Below are 12,085 nucleotides of genomic sequence, written 5' to 3'. Positions count from 1 at the left end.
CACCAGGTCTGGGCACCTCCTGGGCAATTCTGTCCTGTCAGTGGCAGAGCCTCCACCGGGGAGCTGTCAGCTAATGCATTTAACGTTGGCTTTTCTGATAGTGGGGAGTGCTAATCTTTTAATCATAATGTTGCTCTGTACTGAGTCAAATGCCTTACAAAACTCCTTTGCGACTGCCTTTTATCCACCAAACTTGTTATCTCAAAGAAGGAAAGCAGGTTTGCTAGACGTGAGTTTTTCTTCCAAAAAAAAACCCCATATTGATTGGCATTATGTTATTGTCCTTTATGTGTGAGCTCTGATTAGCTTTGTTTTTATTTTGCTCAGTATGGATGTCAGATGAGCTGGTCTAAAATTATAGTTCTTGCTCTCTTTTGAGTACCAGCTCTTACAGTCTCTGGAATTTCCCTGTTTTGGGGGGGTGGGGGGGGGAGAAAAGAGACCAATAAGGGTTCCCAGATTGCATTAAACAATTTTTTCACAAGTTTTAGATGCAAGCTTCTTTGCATCAGCTGATTTTAAAATGCATGGTTCATAATGTAACCACAGATCCATGGAAGGTCCTCTCCTGCATTAGTCTGCCCCGTGGCAGGGTCAGCTCTACCCAAAACCTGCTTGTGAGCACTCATCTCGCTTACCCTTTCAAAATCTGCAAATTAATGGAGACTCCACAACCTCTCCAGGCAGCCTGTTCCTCACTTCAGCTATCCTCCTAGTGAGAAATTGCTCCTCATCTTGAACTTAAAGCCCCCCAGAAGGAAAGCTTTAGCACATTACTGCTTGTTATTGCCTCCACAACCCAGAGGATGTGGAGGCAATAGCTTTTTCTCCCTCCTAGCAGCCTTTTACGTATGTGAAGGCTGTAAGCATGTCTCTTCTCAGCCTTTTCTTCTCTATGCTGAAGCGGTCCTTTTGATCTTTCTTCGTAGGTTGTGCTTGCCAGACTGCTGGGGTTCTTGCTTCTGTTTCCTGAGCTCTGTCTTCAACTTTGCCATGTCCTCCCTGAGGCCCTCCACTTGCTGAGTGAAGTGAGAAGGTCGCTGCCCATGTCCTGCATGCTGCATGTCCCTGCAAAGGCTCTTACCCGCCTCCTCCAGTGGGGAAAAATATCCTGATGGTTCTTTGTTTCAGTACATTTCTGCCTATTGAGAAGCATTTCAGTTTTGGGTGCCAGAGCCCCGAACGCTGAGCAATTTGGATCTTCGACAGAGTCCTTCTTTCAGGTTTTAACTGCAAGGTGAGGGTGGCTTGCTACGCAAGCAAATATTAGTGCTGCTGACAGCGTCACTGCTGCACCCAGGAGAGGGGCTGTGCACCCCTGGGATGGTGGTAGAGCAACTTCCACTCTGAAAAACATGACGGAGAGGTTCCCTCCCTACCACGGGCTGCTGTGCTTCTCCTTGAGCATCCCCAATTCACTGCTCTTCATGGGACAGATCCTGCATTAGGATCGGTCCTATGCAGACCAACAGTCTTAGGCAGCCAAGCCACTCCCATCTTCCCTCTGAAACCAACTCATTAATGAACGAAGCTAGAACTCGTCAACTCCCACTCTAATAAAGTAAACCGAAAAGCAAGTTGAGACCGGAGACTTACCTACTGTTTGGGGGTTTTCTTGTTTTGTTCTCTTATAGAAAAAAACAACTCAAAGCAAAAGCTTTTGTATTCCAAGCACTTCTGCAGAGTTTGGAAATAAAGACATTACAACTTTCTGCAAAAGGTATGCCTGTTATCGATCGACAGCTTCCCCTGCATGACACTGAATGGACCTAGAAGAAAAAAAATGGAGGAAAGGTGCCTAACAAGCCTTAAACCTCTGATATTCAATTTACTAAAATTTAATTATGCGCTATTAATAATGAATGCAGCCAGGAAGATGGGAGAACTGCAGTATAATGGCCTCGAGATTCCTAGTTAGCCAGATTTCTCTACAGAGCTGGGAAAGAAGAGGGCAGCTTTCAAAAGGATGAAAAGGCTCCTCTGAGGGACAGATATAAGCAGCAGTCTGCAACAGTCTCAGCGGGCTAGGTAATTGGTGGAAGAGTATTTTAAGTGTTTTTTTCATTAAAAGCTGAACTGGGGGTGAGTGGCATGCATGTCGTGTAAGGAAAAGATGATCACGAATGCCAAGACCTTGAGTATAAAGTAGGGAATTGTAGTAATTTCCTCACTGACAGTGATTTCCCGTGTGAAGTTAACTCTTTCTCCCCACGTCTCCCATCCCTCGCGGTACGCACACAGAAATACAGCCTCCTGCCTCTTTGGCCAGATTTCAGGAGCCAACGTTCCCATGGCGGTGGCGCTCAGGGACACACCAAGGGATGTGATGAACATTACACCTTGAGCGTAAACAACTCGCCTGTTCACCTCCTCGTAACGTTGTCTAGACCATTTCCTTTGGTGGCTGCATGAGCCAGCGTTATTCAAGTGAAGACACAGCACATCTGTGACTTCCCTTTCCTAGCTGCCAGGCCAGCTGCCTTATCAAAGAGAGAAATGGAGTTGGTTAGACACGGCTTGTTTTTGTAAGCCTGTAGCGGTTGCTTTAGGATCACATGGGTCTTTAAGATTAATTAATGCTGTATTTGGATGTCCCCCTAGATATTGATAATAGGTTCTCCGGTCCCGTGGGACCTCTGCTGTCCCCAGAGTTTATAAAGTCATTCACTGACAACCGTTTGATTAGTTTCCTGAAGGCTCCAGAGTAAATTTTACTTGGCCCCGCTGACTCTGAATTCCTCTCCTCTCTCTTAACTATTGTTTAAACTGTTCTTTTCCTCATCTGGCCTGTATTTCCTGTCTCTGGTTGTTAGTATGAAACGTGTTAATAAGCATCTGGATGACATTAACATATTTTGTGAGAACAGAAGCAGGATAAAAAGTAGAAATTGAAGGCAGAGCCTATGTAGAAGTAAATCTGTGTTCTTTTGTGTTTGCATCAGGACCAACCTCCCAGAAGAAGACATCTTTGCGCCTCTCTTGTGCTTGTGAAATAGACCACTAGGACTGATTAATACCAGTCAGGTAGATATAAAAACACAGTATGGACAAGGGAGTTGCCACGTGGTAATAAGAAATGCTTCCACAGGGTCTACAGGGTATTAGAAAGAGTTTGGTGTGCCTGTGGTCATCTCAAAAAACCCTGTCCCAGTAAGCATTCCTGTTCTGGCTCCCAGAGCAAGGAATAAAAAGGGGCAGGACAGAAGAGTGCTGATCACTTTTCTCCTCGCTTTTCAGGGCTGGGTGAATCCACAGAGTGTATCTGAGGCTCTTTTGAGCCGTCACCAGCAGATGAAGTAATTTGAGGCCTCGCCCACACCACAGTTTATTCAGCCAGCTGCTGTAGGTCGTTTAACAGAGGTGCTTTTTAATACGGCACGAACATCACATTAAATCAAGCACTGAAAAATGTCACTTTGATTTTTACATACTACCCACAAAGTACGATGTTGTTCTCTTACATGTTGTTCTCAAGGTGAAGAAATGAATTAGCATGGATTTTTAATTACTTTGATCTTGAACTCTGATATAAGTTGGAAGGGAAACATCGTCCTAGATGAATAAAGACCTCTGGTGAGAAGCTAAGCCCTGCAAATGCAAGGAGGTGATTTCAGTCTTGTTTCTATCTCTAGCTTCTTCGATCCAGTTGCTCAGTTCCTATGGAGGCTTCTGCTGGCGGCAAGCGGACACCAGGAGAAAAGACATGTATTGTCTGAAATCCAGGTACGCTTCGTTTCTGGAAATTTGAGGAAAGGCTGCCATCTGCTGTAATACAAAGCAGTTGCTGGAAATAAATCTGACCTAAATCAAAATAGCCATGTTGAAGCTGTGATGAGCTTAGGGTAGAAGCAAGGTAAGACAAGTGAAGACAAACTGTGCACTTAAAGGCACGTTGATGCTTTTCACACAGGTCACTCTCCTAATAACAGCTATTACCTATCCCAACAAAATCATGCCCTTAGAGGAAAATGACCATCCTTGTGGTGCTCACCTGCTTTAATCCCTGGTATTTCCAGTCGAGGTCAGAGATGGGCAGAGGGGGATTGAGGCAGCAATGCATGTAGCACCGTTCAAGCTGGGGGAGCCTGTTGTGAGGGGACAGTGTGCTGCTTCCTCAATTTAATCTAGGTGCCCATGGTACTTCTACAGCCTCTCAGCTGTGGAACTTTAAAATGCACAAAGGTGTGCGTTTTTCCTCTCAGTGGTATGTGTGATACCTAAGATAGCAACCAAGTAAGCTTCTGCATTACTTGGTTGGGATTCCTGTGGCTGTACCCTCTACCGGTGGACCTTGCAACCTAGAGCAGAGCAAAGCCTAAAAACATCTATAATTCAGGGCCTTTGCTCTGATCTTTAAAATAAAATCTGTACTGAACCCTGTGGTAAAACCATAATCAAATTCATATCTCTGAAAGTCCCTAAGATCCCAGCCCTGCTTGCTCGGTACCTTCTTTAGACATCACCAACTTGGTCTGCTTTTTCTGTACTTTTTTCTTTTTTCTCACTCCACATCATCACTCGCTTTGAAACTGCACATTTTGACTCACAAGTAATCTCAGAAACAAGAGCTTTTGGTTTGCCTGAGTAAAGACAGACTGAGAGGCCAGAAAGAATTGTTCCAAATAAACGAGTTTGCATGGAAAAAGGTAGGAATAAAGGACAGGAGCTCCCGACACCCTGGTTGTTTTGTAAAAAGAAATTTACTGCATGGCTGTGGGGTGGCAGCTCCAGTGGACGCATGTTCCTGGAGTGCTTTAAGAATCACACACCTCCTCTCACACATACTCAGATGGAGAGGATGCACTTCGGAGATGTAGGTTTTAAAACATTTGGGTTGTGTATTGTCTGCCTGCTTGGAGGCATGCGTCCATCCCTCTGCCAGATGGTGCCTAATACACTAAAATCCAGTAAAGTCAAGACGTTTTGCTGCTTCTGGGATACCAGGATAGTTGGCAACAGTGAGATCTGGGAAGGAAAATAATTTATTTTTGGCTGTTTTGTTACAGTGGTCAGGAGGTCTAACATCAAATATTGCTGAGGAGATGGTTAGGTCAAGATGGTAGGTACGCAAGCCTAAATGGTGGAAGCAGACAGAGAGAGATGCCAATAAAATAGAGGTAAATATTTGTCAGCAGTGCAAAGGTGTGGGTCAGACTGGTGAAAACACCCAGGGTGAGATGTAGACAGAAAAAAGATGAAAGAGAGAGAGGAACTTCTTCAGGTGTGTCTCAAAGAGCAGCAGGATTAGAGAAAGAGTCTACAGGCTGCAAAAGGAGAAGACTTACATAGACCTAGCAAAGCTGGAGGGCTTGATAAGGCATCTTAATCCCTGTGGGTGACTTAAGTAAATGCTATAGGTGAATTCCATATGCATCGGGCACACCTGGTCTTTACACAGTGATTCCTTGTTGCCAAACAGGAGAAACTTCTGTTGTGTTTTTCAATAACTTCCCGTGTCGCCGTTTAATTTAAAAGCGAAGCCCTGTTTGAATCCATGGTTGATGATATTGGAGTTGCCGCCCGGACCAGACTGTTTCCCACTACACTTCCCTGAAAGCATCCCACTAGAATCCCTCCTTTTGTAATGTCGGGTGGCAGTGGCCGAATTCAAAGGGAGCGCTGCACATAACAAAGCTAGCCTGGAAAGCTGACATAAAAAAAGCCAGAGCCCCTGATGACTCAGGTATTAATGTACTCCACTTCATCAGAATAAGCTGCTATCTGATATAATGTGCTCACTCCAGATACAGAAGGAACAGCTTTTAATTTTACACAGCTTCTTTACTGGAGACTGACAGTACCAAGAAGAAACTGGGTTAAACACAGATACATCTGCAGCACGTCTAATGTGCTGAGGAATGACTTAGAGCCAGGAGGAGCTCTGCTACCATTGCAGATATGGAGGAATAAACGCCCCAGCATTTAGGAGCAATGGGAGAGATTTGGCATCCCTGTTTTATGGGCTGTCCTTATGTTGTGACAGTGTCTTGACAGAGTCTATTAAGAAACTATCCTAGACAGAGCCATTGACCTCCACTACCCTGTCCCAGCCACTTTTCCTTCCTACAGGCCCCTTCTCACACTTTGTGCACTCTGACATGCAGTAGTGGCCCGGCTCATTCTCATCTCTGAAGGAAAACATGGGTCTTGTCCTCCAGGGTCAGACCAGGCACCCATCCTGCCCTGTATCTTGCCTCTAGCAAGGATATAGCATGTCAGGTGGTGGCCTGTGAGCGCAGAGGTGGGCCAGTCATCTGTCTTCTCTACATGGGTCTTATCCTGAGCTCTAATAGTTAGTATTTGGTTGACATGATAAAAATAATCTTCAAAATTGTCATATGTGTTAATTTTGAAAGCCACTAATGTTGCCCTATAAAACTGCCATCCCATTCTGCATCTTTCTAAGCTCCTGTCTTGAAAGGTTTCTTGTGGCATTAAGCGCCACACTCCATTTACACAAGGCATGGAAATGTTTTCCCCATTATTGGCATGAAAAATTCAGTCTCAATATCCCTTCACATCACTGAAGACAAGAAGAGCAGAAACTCTCCATCTGCTTTCTCTGCAGTGTTCATTATTTTACGTACTTCTTTTATATCCCTTGCTTCCTCCAAGGAGAGCTGTTCCTTGATGTTTGGTTGTTCCTATAATTGTTTAATGCGGCTCTTTTAGAGACAAGATTACCCACTACACCCAGGGTTCCTGGGGGACCTGCCCCTCTCATTACATTTAATCATTGTTTTCCCTCATATTCCTTATGGATCCAAATACCTTGTTCATTTTTTTACTTGCAGTACAAGCCGAGCAAAGGTTTTCTGTGAAAGTTTCTGAAAGCTAGTGGTTCCAGGACCCTGCAAGCAAGGACCTTCTAAAACACTATAGTATCCCAAGAAAGAAGACCAGATATTACTAGAGGTAAGCCAGCTTTCACAATAGTTGGCTACTAGTTCTGCCACCAAGCAGTAATACGCATTTTCTTACTTTTTATTGTCTCTTGCACTCTCTCATATCTGGGAAAACGTCGAGCTACTTTTTTCTTTTTACTGTTTATTTTCTACATCACAACACCCACTGTTTCCCCTGTTTCTTTTCCAGGAAGACTCTGCAGAAGACTCCTGAATCAGAGTGAGTGCAGGAAAAAACCCTGTCATATTTATGTTGGTTTTCAAGAATGCCAGTTTAACTCACGTATCTGAAAAAGTAGCAGTAGAAAAATTTTCCTGGCTAAAACTACTGGGGATTGGAGTTGTTTACCCAGGAGACTCTTTGTAGGACTATGTCCCACATGCACAGGAATAAGGATGTTTGTCATTTTATATCACTGGGGCACTGTAACACACTGGCAGCACTGAGTCACGTTCTCCTGCAAAGCTGACGTGGCCCTCGACAATCAGTAGGAAGCAGAGATAACTAAAATCTTACAGTCAGAAGAATTACCATAAAAGCTTACTTTATGGGTATAAGTTGTACTCGAAGAGGTAGACGGATAACACACCAAGTGAACTATGGTTGACTGACTCACAATTTCCTCACCAAACTCTGCTGGTAAAGAAATGGCCGTTCTTATCTGCAGAGAACCGTCAGCACGTTCAGGCTGCGGATACGAGAGTTCACAAGACCAGCCACGCTGCATGGCCTGGGGAAGTTTGTTATGGTTTAAACCAGCCTTTCTTCTCAAAGTCACTAGAAATCACCCACTGAGTATCCCACAGTCCGACAGGGAGGAGATATCTCGGGCTGGACTAGCGTTGTTACTGCCACCGTGGTGTTTAGCCAAAAGATGACAGGCAAGCAGCAGGAGGTAACTGCATGCCTGTCACCCTCTCCTTCTGGTCCACAAATATTATGCAGCATTAGTTTATTCTTCCCAAGGGGAACAGAAGGCTTTGCTATTAATACAAAATGCAGCAGAACAGTAACAACATTCAACTCAGAGATAACATCAATGAAGCATTAAGGTAGAAAATCAAACAGATTTTTACTTTCCCTGTGTGAGCAGGTAACAAGACTCTCTTCATTGCAACTGAAAAATTTTAAAGGTCATGGGAGGGTGCATGGCTAAAAGGTCACTTTGACGGCATGGCTTTCCCCTGTGTCTCTGGCACAATTAATTATTGTGGATTTGAATGTACCTCTCTGGTGAAAGAGAAACACAGACCTGAGGTTTTCAGCCAGATCAGTACTTCCTGGGCAAATGTCAACTGAGGGTTAAGTCCAGCTTTACATAAAGGTCTTTTCATGCTAAGGGAGTGATGCAAAATTTCTTTTTAAAGCTGCTCTGAGTGATTGACTGAGATTAATCTGGCAGGACGTCTCCCTGACTCGGGTGAAGATGCTTCAAGAACGGAGATCTGAACCTCACCAGCTGAGCACCGAGGTCAGTCATACACAGCTGGACTTGGCTCTGGCTCAGTTTGCAGGCCAGGACCGGACACATTGCAGCAGCGAGTGTATCAGCCTATGATTCATCCAAGGGAGGCATAGAAAATGGTATCCACACTGCAGCAGTCACCTTCGGCCTCAGGCTGACCCACGGGGCTGGAGAGGGGAAACTTGGTTTACCACCGAGGCTGTGGGAAGGGCTTTCCCTTCAAAAACAGCAGCTGTAGTTAATAACCACACACAGCTGCTCCTCCTCTGGGGATTCCCTTTCTTTTTGCCTTTCCCCTCCCCTCCCATCCGCTCTCCCATCTGTCTCTTTGCCAGTGGAAAGTGGTTGTGTAGATACTCCCAGGTCCCTTTCCAGAAACTCAGACTTCTGAAAGCAAACAATGAACACGATTTGGGCAAACCCAAACTTTCCGTTTCACTTGCGAGTGCTTGCAGGAGCCATAGGAACACCTCCAGCTAGCTGACAGCAATGACGAGGCAGCCAGGCAGGCATGCCTTTTTCTGAGGACGTTCGTCTGGGACAACAGTAAGTAACAGAAAGCAGAACCGCAATGGAGGACAGGGCTAACACGGCCTCCGTCCCTCCCACAGCCTCTCTCATTTCATTGACTTTATCCACATGAGTAAATTCTGCAAACTCAGTCTTTCTGCAGTCTGGATCTATATACAGCAATCAGTTTTATGTTATGCTCATGATCTCTCACTTCATTGCAACTGTGTCATGTTTTAGGGATTAGAAGACAGATAGACTCCAACTAATGTGATCCCTAAGCAAAAAAAACCCCACCATGAAGAGCATGTCAAATGTGTGCCTGCAGTCTGAACACGGCCGGGGCTGTTAGGGACAAAGAGATTTCTGCCAGGTAGTGGAAAAGATGCTATGAAAATATTGTGAGTGACGATTGCAGGTTGCTGGAGGGAAATTCCCATTGGCTTCCTAACAAGCATTTAATATTTAACATGTTTTTTTAACTGCTTTTGCTGTTCCAGCTTCCAATAAAGCCTGTTTGAGCTGTGCTGAGCTGATGTTAATTCCAGCACCTCAGAAAGCCAAGGATGGTATTTTGAAGCATGAGAAGGTACATCTTTATTTTCTAAAGCATGTCTAGGAAAGGTATAATGGATGTAAAGAGAGCGCAGCAGTGGTGGTGATGAGCACTGACACTGAAGCCAACAGTTATGGAGTAATAGTAATATTAAACTAGTATTTCTTTCTGGTAGTGCCACATTTTCTGCTCTTTAAACTCATCGTATAAACCAGTTACCTGTTGCAGGGTAAGACCAGAGATCGGATTTCATTGCAATTTCACATGCAAAGCAGCAAACGGTGCTATTTCAGCCTACGTCAGTGTCTCCCAGACTGTCACACACACGTGAGTGGCAATCAGCGGGCCAGGCTGAGTAGCTGGCGTTTCAGTCCACATAGGAGCACGTTAAGCTGTGCTTTCAATAAGCTTTGCAATGAAAACTTTGGTGCTGCGTGAGTTGTGAGCCACAGAGACATTGTAAAAACTGCCAGGAATATTCTGATGCAAAAAGCTTGGGATCCACAGCAGCAGTTTTCACTCTCCAGTCTTTGAGGCTTTAGGGTGTTAGCATGAATCAACAATAGCAACAACAACAAAAACACCCAAACCTCCATCTGGGCATGAAGTGACCACTTCCAAACAGGGCTGGAATGTTTTGCTTATTGGAAAACAGATGTACTCATACTGTAAATAAAAGGGAGTCAAAGGTGCTCCCTGTGCCCTCAATAAATTGGGATGTTGCACAACTAGGGCTGCAAGACGTGCGGGCTGAGGCTGTGATTATCTCAGGGAAGGGTCCTGGACTGATCTCCACCATGTTCACATGCTTCCATGTGGACTGTGGATGAGTTTGTTTGGCTTTGTAGCATGAGGCCATCCGGGGCCCTGCAGATAGGGAAGTGAGAGGGAAGTAATTGCCAGGTAGGCAACTTAAGATCCTTATTTGTGCTCCATGGCATTACTCAGTATTTCACAATCTGAAACCTGGGGACCCATGGGTGCATCCAGATGTGTGGTGGCCTGAGAAAGTGAAATTAAGCAGTGAAAGCAGGAAAACTACAGCCACAAATTTCCATTGGCCTCTGAGGGTAAACACTAATGAAATCCTCCACCTACTTCTCTCAGGTGTTCCTTTCTGCAGTGTCCTAAGGTCTGCAGAGCTAACAGCTGACTTGAGATCCACAACCCCACAGGAAGATAGCTGCATGCTGGGTGGGACAGCAGGTCCCACAAATAATTGTGACCCAGGAGGTTCCATGCCTGGGTCCAAAAGCTGTGACTCAGCCTAGCGCTCAAGTCTGTGCTAATGCGAGGTGGAAGAGTAGTCCCACTGGAAATGGCAGCCCAGGTGTGTGATACCAGCAGCAATACACAGGTGTGACTACCTGTGTCAGTCTTGCTGCTGGAGCCAAAGCAGTAGCAAAACACAGCCTTGAAGTGACACAGAGGCACACACTTTGCCCTGTGAGCACAACATCCACTTACCTGAAACCACAGCCTCTACCATGGGATGTACAACAGCTTGCTTGCTGATGGGTCTGTGCTTTAAATGTACCAAGTCTGGTTATCCTTTGGGATAAACCTTTCACAGCCTGTGGCAGCCATGCTAGTGCATCTCTTTAGCCTGATGCAGCCTTTTGCCATGTTGCAAACTAAGTCTGACGGGAGGAATGAAACGGGATACCGCAACCACAATACGCAGCCTCCCCAGTACAGTGTCAGGAACAAAGCAAATAATGTCAGTAATGCAGGGTTGCGTGAGGAACAAAGAGTCTCCACTATTCTCTTATATTTTCTTCCTGCTGTTTATTATCTTGTGTGTGTATGTACGTATTTCTCTCTTCTGCATCTACAACTCATCCCTTCTCTTGCAAAAAGCTCAGCCTGCTGCACCAGCAACAGGCACGGGGTCATTACAGGTGTCAGCAGCTTTCTGTTGCCATTAGTACATTAGTGACAAGAGAAAAGCTGAAGACAGGAGCCCGCTACCTGACAAAGGAGTGTACTGAGCCAAAGGGTGAACGCGGGTCAGGTCAGACACGTCTCTCAAGGAAGCCATCAGAGTCCTGTGACTCCCGGGCACCTGATCCTGGTGACAGCCATCTGAGACTTATCGGTCCAGAGCCTGCAAAACAATTTGTACCCAGCAAACGCCTTTCCACATCGACTACCGAGGAGCAAAAAAAGGTCTTCAGCCCAGCTGGGATGACACCAGTCTGTCTGGTGTCAGCACAGGGGTAGACACAGAAATGAGTTGGCTAGCTGCAAGCCAGGGTGTGAACCCATGGATTTCCACCTATGTGGATTTATGCGGCCCATAGCCACGTGCTCACATGCCTCTGCTTGTTAACACAAATAGAATTGCTGCTATTAATTAATCAGAGCCTCCCTGTGTTTTGATACCTTTTGTTGACTGCCACAGGACTACGGCCAAGAATTTATGTGTTTAAGGCACCATCAGGCATGAGGCTGTTATTGTTCAGTTGGGACTTAATGTGTCCCCTGTATTTCAGCATCTTTTGTGGCCTGATGAAGAATTACAGCCTAAAATATAAGTCTGAATAAGAAGTTACCAGCCAGGGGATTGCTGGGTACGATACCTGATTAAAGTCTCTGAGCGTGACTGTGGCCACCTGGCATGACTTCCGCACCGCTACGCAGCATGG

The sequence above is a fragment of the Pygoscelis adeliae genome, unplaced genomic scaffold, assembly GCF_000699105.1.
Source record: "Pygoscelis adeliae isolate BGI_AS28 unplaced genomic scaffold, ASM69910v1 Scaffold137, whole genome shotgun sequence".
In the NCBI taxonomy this organism is placed as follows: Eukaryota; Metazoa; Chordata; class Aves; order Sphenisciformes; family Spheniscidae; genus Pygoscelis; species Pygoscelis adeliae.
Note: the sequence above shows the minus strand (reverse complement) of the source record.